This window comes from Mustela lutreola, chromosome 3, assembly GCF_030435805.1.
Source record: "Mustela lutreola isolate mMusLut2 chromosome 3, mMusLut2.pri, whole genome shotgun sequence".
Lineage (NCBI taxonomy): Eukaryota > Metazoa > Chordata > Mammalia > Carnivora > Mustelidae > Mustela > Mustela lutreola.
The window spans coordinates 91,607,815-91,623,113 of NC_081292.1; the positions used below are offsets into that span (position 1 = coordinate 91,607,815).

Genomic DNA, 15,299 nt, shown 5'->3' on the forward strand with positions numbered 1-15,299 from the left:
AAGGACCCAAATAAATAAAATCATGAATGAAAGAGGAGAGATCACAACCAACACCAAAGAAATACAAACAATTATAAGAACATACTATGAGCAACTCTGCGCCAACAAATTCAACAATCTGGAAGAAATGGATACATTCCTAGAGACATATAAACTACCACAACTGAACCAGGAAGAAATAGAAAACCTGAACAGACCCATAACCAGTATGTAGATTGAAACAGTCATCAAAAATCTCCAGGGGCGCCTGGGTGGCTCAGTGGATTAAGCTGCTGCCTTCGGATTGGGTCATGATCTCAGGGTTCTGGGATCGAGTCCCACGTCGGGCTCTCTGCTCAGCAGGGAGCCTGCTTCCCTCTCTCTCTCTCTGGCTGCCTCTCTGTATACTTGTGATTTCTCTCTGTCAAATAAATAAATCTTTAAAAAAAAATCTCCAAACAAACAAAAGCCCCGGGCCAGATGGCTTCCCAGGGGAATTCTGCCAAACATTTAAAGAAGAATTAATTCCTATTCTCATGATACTGTTCAAAAAAAATAGAAATGGAAGGAAAACTTCCAAACTCTTTTTTTCTGAGGCCACCAGCATCACCTTGATCCCAAAACCAGACAAGGATCCCATCAAAAAAGAGAACTACAGACCAATATCCTTGATGAACACAGATGCGAAAATTCTCACCAAAATACTAGCCAATAGGATTCAACAGTACATTCAAAGGATTATTCACCACGACCAACTGGGATTTATTCCAGGGCTACAAGGTTGGTTCAACATCTGCAAATCAATCAATGCGATACAACACATTAATAAAATAAAGAACAAGAACCATATGATACTCTCCATAGATGCTGAAAAAGCATTTGGCAAAGTGCAGTATCCCTTCCTGATTAAAACTCTTCAAAGTGTAGGCATAGAGGGCACATATTATCAATATTATCAAAGCCATCTATGAAAAACCCACTGCAAATATCATTTTCAATGGAGAAAAACTGAATACTTTTCCGCTGAGGTCAGGAACACGGCAGGGATGTCCGTTATCACCACTGCTATTCAACATCGTAATAGAAGTCCTAGCCTCAGCAATCAGACAACAAAAAGAAATTAAGGCATCAAAATTTTGCCAAATTGGCAAAAGAGAAGTCAAACTATCCCTGTTTGCAGACGATATGACACTGTATGTGGAAAACTTAAAGGACTCCACTCCAAATCTGCTATAACTTGTATAGGAATTCTGTAAAGTGTCAGGATATAAAATCAATGCACAAAAATTGGTTGCATTTTTTTTTATACCAACAAGACTGTAGAAATAGAAATTAAGGAGTGAATCCCATTTACAATTGCACCCAAAACCCTAAGATACCTAGGAATAAACCTAACCAAAGAGACAAAGAATCTATACTCAGAAAACTCTAAAGTACTCATGAAAGAAATTGAAGAAGACACAAAGAAATGGAAAAATGTTCCATGCTCTTGTATTGGAAGAACAAATATTGTGAAAATGTCTATGCTACCTAAAGCAATCTACACATTTAATGCAATCCCTATCAAAATCCCATCCATCTTTTTTTCAAAGAAATGGGACAAATCATCCTAAAATATATATGGAACCACAAAAATACCTCGAATTGCTAGAGGAATATTGAAAAAGAAAGCCAAAGTTGTTGGCATCACAATTCCAGATTTCAAGCTCTATTACAAAGTTGTCATCATTGAGATAGTAGGGAACTGTCCCCAAAACAGACATAGATCAATGGAACAGAATAGAGAGCCCAGAAATACACCCTCAACTCTATGGTCAACTAATCTTCAACAAAGCAGGAAGGAATGTCCTATGGAAAAGAGACAGCCTCTTCAACAAATGGTGTTGGGAAAATTGAAGAGCCACATGCAGAAAAATGAAGTTGGACCATTTCCTTACACCATACATGAAAATAGACTGGAAATGGATGAAGAAGCATAATGTGAGAAAGGAATCCATCAAAATCCTTGAGGAGAGAACAGGTAGCAACCTCTTTGACCTCAGCAGCAGCAACTTCTTCCTAGGAACATCGCCAAAGGCAAGGGAAGCAAGGGCAAGAATGAACTATTGGGATTTCATCAGATCAAAAAGCTTTTGTTTGCACAGCAAAGGAAACAGTTAACAAAGCCAAAAGATGACTGTCAGAAGTTATCTGGGAGAAGATATTTGCAAATGACATACCAGATAAAAGGCCACTATCTATCCAAAATCTATAAAGAGTTTATCAAACTCAACACCCTAAGAACAAATAATCCAATGAAGAAATGCGCAGAGGACATGAACAGACATTTCTGCAAAGAATACATCCAAATGGCCAACAGACACATGAAAAAATGCTCCACATCACTCGGCATCAGGGAAATAAAAATCAAAACCAGAATGAGATACCACGTCACACCTTTCAGAATGGCTAAAATGAACAAGTCAGTCAATGACAGATGCTGGCAAGGATGTGGAGAAAGGGCAACCCTCCTACACTGTACGTGGGAATGCAAGCTGGTGCAACCACTCTGGAAAACAGCGTGGAGGTGCCTCAAAAAGCTGAAAATAGAACTAGCCTATGACCCAGTGATTGTAGTACTGGGTATATACCCTAAAGATACAAACGTGGCATTCTGAAGGGGCACATGCACTCAAATGTTTATAGCAGCAATGTCCACAATAGTTAAACTATGGAAAGAACCTAAATGTCCTTCAACAGATGAATCTATAAATAAGATGTGGTATATATGTACAATGGGATACTATGCAGCCATCAAAGGAAATGAAATCCTGCTATTTGTGATGACGTGGATGGAACTAGAGGGTATTATGCTTGGCGAAATAAATCAATCTGAGAAAGACAACTATCATATGATCTCCCTGATATGATGAAGTGGAGATGCAACATAGGCGGTTTCAGGCGTACGAAAAGAAAAATAAAAGAAGATGGGATTGGGAGGGAGACAAACCATAAAAGACTGAATCTCACAAAACAGACTGAGGGTTGCTGGGGGGAGGTGTGTTGGGAGAGGATGGTGGGGGTATGGACATTGGGGAGGGCAGGTGCTATGGTGAGTGATGGTGAGTGCTGTGAAATGGGTAAACCTGGAGATTCACAGACCTGTGCCCCTAGGGATAAAAACACATTATATGTTTATAAAAAATTTTTAAAAAATAGTTTTAAAAATCCATTAAAGAAAAAGCACATATTGCAAGCCCAGAGCTAATCTCATATTCAATCAAAAAAAATTGAAAAATTTCCCCTTAAAGATCAGAACAAAGACAAGTGTGTCCACTTTCACTACTCTCATTTGACATAGTACTGGATGTCCTAGCCAGAGAAACAAGGAACACAAAGAAATAAAAGACTCAAAAAAAAAAAAAAAGGAAGAAGTAAAATTTTCTTTTTTTTAATAACATGAACTTACATGTAAAAGAATCCTAAAAAATTCACAAAAAATTTTGAATAAACAAATTTAGTAAAGCTGCCAAATACAAGATCAATATATAAAAGACAAGAATTTTGTTTTGTTTCGGTTTTTTTTTCCAATATGGAATGCTTCCCAGTTTTTCATGTCATCCTTGTTCAGTGATCAAGCTAATCTCTGCATCATTCCAATTTTAGTATATGTGCTGCCAAAGTAAGCACAAGACGAGCATTTTAACACTCTAATGATGAACTATCTGAAAAAATAAAGAGAACAATCTAATTCACAATAGCATCAAAACTAATGAAATACTTAGGATAAGATTTAACTAAGAAGATGAAAGATATGTACCCCATAAACTATGACATTGATAAAGAAATTGAAGGAGACATAAATGGAAAGATAGCTCATATTTATGAATGGTAAGAATTAACATTGTTAAAATGTCCATACTACCAAAAACCATCTGTAAATTCAATTCCTATCAAAAATCCAATGTTAGGGGTGCCTGGGTGGCTCAGTGGGTTAAGCCACTGCCTTCGGCTCAGGTCATGATCCCAGGGTCCTGGGATCGAGCCCTGCATCAGGCTCTCTGCTCAGCAGGAAGCTGCTACCTCTTCTCTCTCTGCCTGCCTCTCTGCCTGCTTGTCATCTCTCTCTGTCAAATAAATAAATAAAAAATCTTTTAATAAATCCAATATTATTTTTTTACAGAAGTAAGTAAAGAATCCTAGAATTTATATGAGACCATAAAAGACAAATAATTAAAGCAGTTCTGAGAAAGAATGAAGAAGTGAAATTACACTTCTTGATTTGAAACAATACTACAAAGCCCTCATGCTCAAAACAATAAAGTATACTGGTATAAAAACAGACCAATAAACAAGTAGAACAGATTTGAGAGTCCAGAAATAAATCCTTTCATACAGTCACCTAATATTTGACAGGGGCCAACATATATAATGGGTAAAGATAGTCTGTTCAATAAATGATATTTAAAACTGAATAGTCACATAAACCAGCATGAAACTGGAAGCTTATATCACTCATAAATCTTAACTTGAAATAGATCAAAGACTTAAATGTGATGCATGAAACTAAATTTCCTAAAGGAAAACATAGGAAAAATTCTCCTTGACATTGGTCTTGCCAATAGTTTTTGGATACCAGGCCAAAAACACAAGCAAAAGAAGCAAAAATAAATAAATGGTATTACATTAACTAAAGTTTCTGCATTGCCAAAAAAAAAAAAAAAGAGAGAGAGAGAGAGAATGAAAACACAATCCACAGAATGGAAGAAAATACTTACAAATCTTATATCTGAAAAGAGGTTAATAATCAAGAGATACAAATAGAAAAAATATATCATTAAAAAATAGCAAAAGGATCTCAATAGACTTTTTTTTTCAAAAAAGTTATATAAATGACCAACAGGAGCATTAAAAAGTGCTCAATGTAAAAACTCAGGGCAAATTCATTATGTTGTTGTTTACCTCTGAAAAACACAATATTACTACCTATTAGAATATATACTACCAAAAAATTAAAACTAACAAATTTTGGTAAATATTGGGGAAAATGGGGAACTTATGCACTGTGATAGGGATATAAATTTGTATGGAAAACAGTATGGAGACTATTCATATTATTAAAAGTAAAATTACCATATGATTCAGTAATCCCACTTCTAGGTATATATCTAAAGGAAACGAAGTCACTATTCGAAGACATATCTGCACTCTTATGTTCATTATAAAATTATTAACTCTAAGCAAGAGATGGAAATAACTTCAGTATCCATTAATGGATGAATGAATAAAATAAGTATGGTAAATATATACTATGGAATACTACTTAACCATGAAAAATTAAGAAATACTGCTTTTTACAACAGCATGGATGGATCTTGAAGGTATTATACTAAGTGAAATATTTCAAAGATTTTATATATATTTTTTAATTTATGTATTATGATATCCCTTACATACAGAATCTGAAGAAAAAGCAAACTAATGGAAACTTAGAGTTGAGTTGACAAGAGGTGAACCTGGGGTGGAATAAGGTGGTCAAAGGGCACAAACTTGCAACTATAATATGAAAAAGTTCTGGGGATCTAATGTACAGCATGATGATCATAGTTAATAATATATACATACTTTTTTATTGTGCTTCCCTTTATTAAACTTTACATATATCACATTCTTACAAGTTGAAAGTTTATAGCAATCTTGTATAAAAGAGGTCTGCTGCCACCATTTTTCTAAACATTTGTTCATTTTGTGTCTCTCTGTCACATGTTGGTAATTCTTGCAATATTTCAAGTTTTTTCATTATTATTGTATTTGTTATGGTGATCTGTGATCAGTAATTATGACCCACTGAAAACTCAGAACTAGTTTACTTAAGGTATATACATTGTTTTTCTTTAAAGACATAATGCTTTTGAACAGTACAGTATAGTGTTTATTTTTTATATGCACTGGGAAACATAATTTTTTATTTGCACTGGGAAACCAAAAAAAATAATAATGATTTGACTTAGTTGATTGAGATAATCACTTTATTGAGGCAGTCTGGAACAAAACCCACAAGACCTCTGAAGTTTATCTCTACTGTACTATATACATAAAAGTTGCTAAGAGAGTAGATCTTAAAATTCCTTACAATACATGCATAAAAAACAGAGGCAACTATATGAGATAGTAGATGTATTAACATTTTTATGTAGATTATATTGCAATACAGATGTATACCAATTTATCAAATGGTACAGAATTTACACAATGTTAAAAGTTTGCAGTGTTATAAGAAATCATTTCTTAAATTTACAAATTATAATATGTCAATTATTTTTCAATAAAGCTCGAAAAAACTTTTTGTAGAATTAATCTATTTTTCAAAAAAGGAATTAAGGAAGTAGAAACTGCAACTAACTCTGAAATAATAGAATATAAAATCCATTGTAGTTATATACACTGTGACAAACACTATTAGTTAGTTTACAATGAAGGAATACTTATGAAGCATGAAGGATGGTCTATAAATAAGGCTGAAAGAGCTCAGTTTTAAGGTTTAAATTTAAAATCTTCTTTTGAAATACTAAACTGACCACCCAGTTTTCCAAACATAAATGTCTTAACTGCATGAATTTATTTCATACAACTCTATAATCTAGTTTCATAAGAAAGCAGCATGAAAATTTTGAATAAGACAGACTTGCTTAAGTTTCTTTATGTTCAACAGTAAAGGATACTTCCCTAAAAATAAATAGAAGAAAAATCTGCATATTTATCATGATAATTATTATTCATAATGAGATTCATATTGAATTAGGGAATATATATCCTCAGAGGGGGTAAAGTAAAATGAAATTTATTTTGGTAAATGTGTCTATGAATAGTCAATACAATGCCTCAATATAAATGAATATTATCATTTTGAACAATTTAATTACTATTATTAGAATTATTATAAGTATAAAAATAGCTATCATTTTAGCATGGAATATGAGACTCTCATGCTCCATGCTTCATTACATCCACACAACAACTCTGCATAATAAGTATTATCATCACCATTTCATGGGTGAAAAAACTGAGGCTAACACATTTAGATAACTGGTTTATGATTACATGGCTGGTAAAGATGCATCACACTAATTTAGGCTTTATGATTTCAGAATTGTACTCTTTCCACTGCACATTCTAATTACTCTGTAAATACTTGGCTTGTTTTCATTTAGTTCTTTAATTTTATTCATGTGGCGATGGCTTAAAGCTCCATTTAAAGGAAGCTTAAAAAATTCATTTAGCCAAAAGCTCCCAAGAAATAAAAATGTCATGGATCTAATGTAGACATGGATATCATTAGTTAATGAGTAACTATATATTTTCCACTCTAGTGAGATAACAATCAGAGTCTTTTTCTAAGTTTTAGTCTCTGAGTGTTCAAAAGGACTTTGTTAAAATAGAAATATTTAGACAAAGGTGATCAAAAGTCTGGATCAGGTCACCTTAAGATAAATATTAGGAAACTGAGGAAACAAATGGAGATTTGAACACTGAGCTATGATATAATGAATGGTTTAAAGTATTTAGTAGAGAATAGAAAAGCCCTTTGAAGCCTGGTCTTAGCCTAGCATTGCAGCTTCTGGCATATCTGTCTATCTATCATTTACCTATCTATCTATCTAGATATAAATTTGAAAACTTTTTTAACTTAAAGATTTTGAGAAATAGAACATAATTAGCACCATAGAAGATCTGTTTATGATAACAACCTAGCCCCTCCTCCCAGTTTGTTAATATTCTCTCTTATTTAATGTAACATTGTGCAAATATACCACTACTGATCTGCCGTTATGAATGAAATAACTATAATCATCTGTTTGCATATCCTGATGAAAATATTCCTTTAGTTCCATGTTGTATTTCTAGGAATGGACCAATTTTTTTTTTAAATTTTTAAGTTTTCTAAATATTGTCCAACTTTCCTCATATGTTTTTATTATGTGCACTGTCATTCCTTCACATTCTTGCAAGACATTTTCACTGTTGCCCAATATGGTAAGTGTGTAATAGTATGCCATTCTAGGTTTTAATTTATTTTTAATTTAATTTAATTTAATTCCAGATTCATAATAAAGATAAACAGTTTTTATATATGAGTGGCCATTTGGATTACCCTTTCTGTACAGTACATGCTCAAATCTTTTGATATCTTAACATTGTGTTATACTGACTTCTTTAATAGTAGATTTTCTGAATGAACTTTTAGCTGTGTAGGTCTTCTCTATTTTATTTTGAACTTGTTTTCATTTCAAAATCTTTATATTTATTTTCATAATCTGCTTTTATTTTGCTTTGTCTATTATCTATCTATCTATCTATCATCTATCTATCTATTTATTTATTTGCAAGCAAGAGAAAGCGAGCGAGTGAGAGCGCAGGGATGGATAGAAAAAGAAGGGAAAAGAATCTTAAGCAGGCTCCAGGCTCAGCACAGAGCCCAACTCTGGGCTCTATTTCACAACCCTGACATCATGACCTGAGCCAAAATGAAAGAAATAAAATAAAATTAAGGTGTTAAAAAAAAAGGACAAAGAATTGGAGGTTTAATTAAGTGAGCCACCCAGGCACCCCTGTGGTATCTTAAATTGGCTGTCATATCTTTAAATTCTAGAGTATCCATTTGGTTCATTTATAAAACCTTTCTCAATATCATTTTTAGTTTCAATTTTTTGTTCAATTTGCTTCCCCTCTCATTTATTTGAGCAGAGTAATCAAGCCATTTTACAATCTTTATTGATCATTTTAACATCATACTTAATCCCATTTTGTCTATCAAATCTTGTTAATGGTTTTTCTTTGTGTGCTTTGTTCCATTTTGCTATGTTCAAGACATTATATTTGAAACTCTTATTGAGTAGGGATAATTAAGAGCTATCATAATGGTATGGTCCTCCTTGGCAGGATTTTCTCTTATATCTGAGACTCTACAAGACAATCATACTCCAAATTCAGTGATTGACTTTCTCAGTTTACACAGAAGGCAAGGTAGGCTATAGTCTTATTTCTGCTTCTCCTTGTGCTTTGGGGATCTCAACTTAAATTTGGGTTGTACCAAAGTCCTCAAATTTGATTGCTGCTGGATTTTGAATTTTGTTTCTCTAGTATCAAGAGTCTATTAAAAACACAGCTCAGTGTGTTTTAGCAGTTTCAAATGCTCTCATAGCTAAAATGGCTTCAGGGCATATATCTCTGGGCTCTCATTGTATTTCCTATTTTGGCCCAGTAATCCCTCCCTTATTTTTATAATCATTCTGATATTTTTAACTTTAAAAGCTATTTTGTCTGGATTTTTAGTTGTCTTAAGAAAGAGTTTTTAGATCACCATTACTAGAAGCAACAACAAATATACATGAAAATATCTGCAGTAGTTTATCACATCTTTATGGCTTTGAACTTCCATAAGCCGAGGCATCCTTCTCTAATCACTTAGGCAAACTCCAATTTACCCTTTAAAACAACACAAGAATTGCTTCATTTAAGAACATGTTCAGGGATGACTCTTCCCCACTGTTCTTACCAACATTCCCACACACTCTTTGCTACCCACACTTGTTTATGAACTTTCATTAAGTATATCAGCGTCATTAGGTATATAGAATTTTGCTCTATTGTATTTTTGTCCTTTAGAGCTTTAATTAAATATTAATTCCATAGAAAGTCTGTCCCTTTTCTTTCAAACCTGGGTTAGTTATTTCTTCTCATTCTTTGTCGGAAGTTACTTTATTAGAGAAACTTACAGCTGTATTGTGACTTTGGAGCCTTTACAGTTTTTTGACTGGAAAAATCACCCATCCCTGAGATTTTTACGCAGCTTCCTAGCTGATATTATTCAGAAATCTGTTCAAAACAGACTTTTTCAGGGAGGCCCTTTCGGACCACTCAGTTACAAAACCTCTTCTCAATCACTGCTCTTTTTAAAATGTGCTTATTTAGTTCAAATATGCATCACTATTAAAGAAAAACCAGTACGATTTTTTCTTTTTAAAGTTGGCTTACCTATTATCTATCTCTCCCATTAAAATGATTCCTCTGGGCTGGGGTTTTGTTGTGCACATCTTAGGCCAGGCACTCAATAAATTGTCTCTGAATGATTGAATTGTTTGACTCCCTTGCTAGATTCTCAACTTCATGAGGCCAAGGATTGTTCTATTCAGTCCTTCTTTACCCTCAATGTCTGTTATATTGCAGTCACTTACGTGACTAATGGGAAAAATCACAGAAAGAAAGAGTTAAAACTACAGAAAAACCCCGTAGGTTCAATAACACAAAGCTTTCTAAAATTATTTAGCCCAGGAATTGAATACTGGCTGCACTTTTGATTTTTTTTAAATGGTATTGAATTTAATTTAAATGGAAATACTTGAATGGTAGAATAATAAAAAAAAATTATAAAAGCAACTTGCTCCTTAAAGTAAGAATTATATAGGGCATCTCTTCTAGAAGCAAAATTTTCAAATGTCAAACATCTGAAAGCATAGAGGAGAAGTAAGATTGTGAATTGTACTTCAATGCTCTTTTCTTTATATTCAGCAAACAGCTTCATTCACACCTCTCCAATTTTTTCAACTCTTTTGACAAAGCCTTCAGAGGAGTTACTGCTGATGACAACCATCACAGCCTAACAGGAGAAATTTTATAAAGAAAAATAATAGCATGTTTTTCCCAAATTGTTAAGGATATGGTGAAGCTCTGTCGGATTCAAAGGAGGAATGTGCAATTCCATGCTATATATATTAATAACTTATTTTAATAGTGGCTTTGCAATTTTTCAGATATATCCATTTACTGAAACCACTATCAAATAAACAGAAACAAACAAATTAACAGGGGTTCGAGACAGGAATTATCTAATCTAAAAATAGCACATGTTCACAGAATACACAACACATATCCCAAGTACTACTATAGGTTTCAAGTAATAGTCAAAACAATAGTAAACATGATTCAGACCCTACCAGTCAAATCATAAATGGGACCTTAACTGTAAATCCTTATCTTTAGATCAAAGCGGGTAACTGGGTGCTGAGGATACATTATAGAACTAATATGTCATAGAACTCCTCTGAAATGAGTCATTTATTCCATCACTTTTCCTTCACAGCTGCTGACCCATGTTTTGGTTCCTGGAAATAGCTGCTCCCCTGTTGTACTTCTTAAAAGCACATATATTGATAACTTTACTCATTCCTCCATTCCTCTGTGACTGTCACTGTGTTAAAATGTGGAGTCAGCTGACTCACTTGTGGTGGTAATAAAGTAGATGAGTTTGCAAAGTATTTTGTTATTTCTAAAAATGCAAAAACCAAATTACATTGAAATCATAAGGGGTGTTTCAGGGAGAGCTGTAGGATGTGGTTTGTTGTGTAATCCACAGAGATTAGCTCCAACACATATTTAAACTCTCCTCTAGGAGCAACCTTAGTGGTAAAGCAAGAAGATAAACAGATGTATACACACTCTGGCACAAAATTATCACTTATGTTTGGCTTCCTAGTCTCCTCGTGTTCCTTATTTATCTTAACTTCTCTCTGAAATCAGGAAACACAAAATCTCAATCAGTTGACATTTTTCTACTGAATTACCCAATAGTCTGATCATACCCCTAAGACTTTTTTAAATTAGTTCACTCATAATCCCAAATCTGCTTTGCTTCCTCATCTGAGTACACTGTAATTTGATTTCAAACTGAGGACAGTTGTCAGTAATGCCACATTCATTAATCTATTTTACAATTCCATGTACTTAGAACTATGAAAATATGTTAATAACATCCGTTCCAATAAGCCACCCTAAATTTATTATCATGAAACAAGACCTCAAGAAAGAGAATTCAAAATCATCCATGTATTTGCAACTTATTGCAATAAAGCCTTTATCAATAGACTTCCCTGTGCACATGGTGGTCAAATTGCTGGTAAAAACCAGCCAGATCTATTACAAGCTTTCTCATGGCTTCTAGGTAACCCAAGTGAGCCTTTATTGATACTGGGAAGAGATAAAGCAGGGAAGGGATAAACAGTGATGTAAGAATTGGCTAGACAAAAGTAATGACTCTCATTACAAAGTGAGTATTTTAAAGCAAAAGAGCCTGTTGGGAATATTGTTTTATAAAATAGTGGCTTTTTTTTTAACTTTTTAAAATTCAATTAGTTAGCATATAGTGTACCATTAGTTTCAAATGTAGATTTCAGTTATTCATCCATAGCATATAATAGCTAATGTTCAGTACTTACTGTTATAGCTTCTTGAAAGCAGAGTTTTAACCCACTGAGCCACCCAGGTGCCCTTGAAAGCAGAATTTTAGATCATATTTTCTGATTACTGTAGTACAACACTTTCCTGCTAGCAATCTTCAAAACATACTGTTTGTTAGAGGAATTTCTTTAATAATAAATAAATAGGAATTTATTTAAATTTATAAATACATAAAGTAAATAGGAATTTATTTAAATTTATTTAAATATTGCACACTGTTTCATTGTTCATAAATAAGGTGATGATATTTTAGCCATTAGTTGGTAGCACTGATATATCACTTTCTTTTTACTTCTTAGTGCATTCTCTTTACAAAAAATAGATATATATTTTATAAGAATCTGAATCTGTGGCAAACATTTAAAAAACCCTATACAGTAAAGTTTATCATTTTAAGTAATCAATTATCTTCCTCAATTGTGATAGTATATCCTTCTATCTAGGCCAGATATTGTATGAGGGAATTGAAGAGACATACTTTTCTAAATTTCACTTTTCTCATCTGCAAAATGCTAATCATGATCCTACAATAAAATACACTTATAATTTTTTGATGAAAATTTATTTATTTATTTTAAGATTTTATTTATTTATCAGAGGGAGTGGGCGAGAGAGCAAGCACAGGCAGACAGAATGGCAGGCAGAGGCAGAGGCAGAAGCAGGCTCCTGGCCGAGCAAGGAGCCCGATGCGGGACTCGTTCCCAGGACGCTGGGATCATGACCTGAGCCAAAGGCAGCTGCTTAACCAACTGAGCCACCCAGGTATCCCTTTTGATAAAAATTTAATCTGTATAAACAATATATTTGCTGTAATGCGTGGTTCATGGAAAACATCTTATTTAATTATAAGCAACAACAGTATTAGAAATTAAGTAAATGTATCTATAATATTTAAAATTTTAACACATAATTCCAGTGCATTGCCTTATATTCTCAAATCCCTTTACCACTTTCACTGACAGAGTCAAATGTACTTTTTCTACTAGTAGCCAGCTCTTTGTCTTTTGTCAGAAAGATGCCCTTGTGAATTATTTATAATAGAGATATTAGCAATAATAATAATAATAATAATAAATAGCAATGAAAATGTTAAAAAAAAGTTTTCTTAACTAATTAGGGTTCTTAGACATCAATTAGAGGAACCACCTCTGGCAAGCAAATTAATCTGCAAGACATTACCAGAATTAACAAGTCAGTCAGATAAAGGGTCCGTAGACTGAAAGGTGAAGCAAAAGGACTAGGTTTGGAAAATAGGTAAGGACAATGAAAAAAATGATCAAATTTTTGGGCAAAATAAATTCTTAGGTGTCCTTTTAATGGAGTCCTTGGCATTATGTAGCAGAATCTCTGGAGATTATCTCAATCCATTGGGGTCACCCCGTTTATTAGCTTGCTATTGACAAAGGTATTTACAAACTGTAGAGCAAGAGGTTATAATGTAGAAAACTGATGGTAATGCACAAGATTCTTGTTAACAATAATGCAAGTTAGTTGATCAGAAGGTGTGGGACTCTCTGACTCTGAGTCCCCTGGTGTCACCTTTTGATTTTAGTAACCAAAGGTCCAGAGGCATTGGGGAATCCTGATATGACCGGCCAGGGAGGGGACGTGTCTGGCGGGCGAGCTCTCTTCTCCCTACATCCTCTCGGCTTCAGTACAGCAGAAGAACATGTCGCTTCCTTTAGGATGTGCCTAGAAATGAGCTGGGCAGGGGGGTTTTCTCTGTAATGGGGTGCCTGGATATGTTGGTTCCAATTCCGTTGGGCTCTGTCGTCAGGGAAGTGAGGTCACCACTGCCTGGGGGCTCCTTACCGAACTTCCTGCTGTACCAGAACTCCCTGAGCCGGCGGTCCCCAAGCTGCTCAGGCTCACACTCCACTCAGGCAGTGCCCATCCAGTGACCCCCATACAGCCTCCCCCAGCCCCTGGGAGGCCTGGGTGCGGCTGTTGTCCACGCTGGAGGCAACAGAGCTGGATTTATACTAGGTCAGTGTTAGGGTTAGGGTTAAGAAAGATTTATGGTCTGGGTTAGGGTTAGATGTCCTTGGGTACAGGGTTAGCGTAAGGCTTAGGGTAGGGCTCAGGGTTAGGGTTAGGTTCATGGTTAGGTTTAGGGTCAGGCTCACAGTAGGGTCAGGGTTAGCGTTATGGTCAGAGTCACGTCAAGGTCAGTTTTAGGGTGATGGTTAGGTTTAGTATCAGGTTCAGGGTCATGGTTAGATTTAGGGTCAGGTTCAAGTTTTGGTTTGGAGGCAAGGTTCATGTCAGGGTCAGGGTTAGGTTTGGGACAGGTCTAGTGTCAGGGTTAGGGTCAGGGTCAGGCTTAGGTTCATGGTTATGGTAAGGTCAGCTTTATGTTTAGGTTCTTTTTTATGAGTAGGTTCAGGATCAGGGTTAGCTTTAGGGTTACGATTCTGATTAAGATTAAGGATTGGGTCAGAGTTAGGTTTACACTCAGGTTAGGGTCAGTGTTAAGGTCAAGGCCAGGATCAGGTTTAAGGTTAAGGTCTGACATAGGCAAACTTCAGAGTTAGGGTTATGATCAGTGTCAGGATTATTGTTACAGTGGGGTTAGGGTTAGGGTTAGAGGTAGGTTGAGGGTTAGGGTTAGACCGGGTTAAGGTCAGTGTCAGCGATTATGTTAGGGGTTAGTTTTATGGTTAGGTTCAGCGTTAGGTTTCGGGTCAGGGCCCGTGTTAGTGTCAGGCTCAGGGTTACGTTTAGGGTTAGAGTTAGGGTCAGGCTCACATTCAGTATCAGGGTTATTGTTAGGGTCGTGGTCAGGGTCACTGTTAGGGTCAGGGTTACGTTTATGGTCTTCGCCTGGGACAGGGTCAAGGTGAATCGAGGGCCAGTGTCTGGTTTACCATCAGGATCAGGTATTGGTTTAAAGTCCACATTCGGGTCAGTGACAGGGTTATGTAGTGGTCAGTGTTAGGGTCATGGTTAGGTTTAGACTCAGGGCCAGGTTCAGGTATATGGTCAGGGTCTGGTATAGGCAAAGTTCAGGGTTAGGCTTATGATCATAGTCAGGTATAGGGTCAGGG

At 35.2% G+C, this 15,299-nt stretch overlaps 1 non-coding gene across 1 annotated transcript; it reads right to left on the reverse strand.

Annotated features, from left to right (window-relative positions):
- Positions 1-3,544: 3,544 nt before the first annotated feature.
- LOC131828380 (U6 spliceosomal RNA) lies at positions 3,545-3,648 on the reverse strand. The gene has a single exon (XR_009352396.1). It is a non-coding gene; the product is annotated as a U6 spliceosomal RNA (small nuclear RNA).
- Between the last annotated feature and the right edge of the window lie 11,651 nt (positions 3,649-15,299).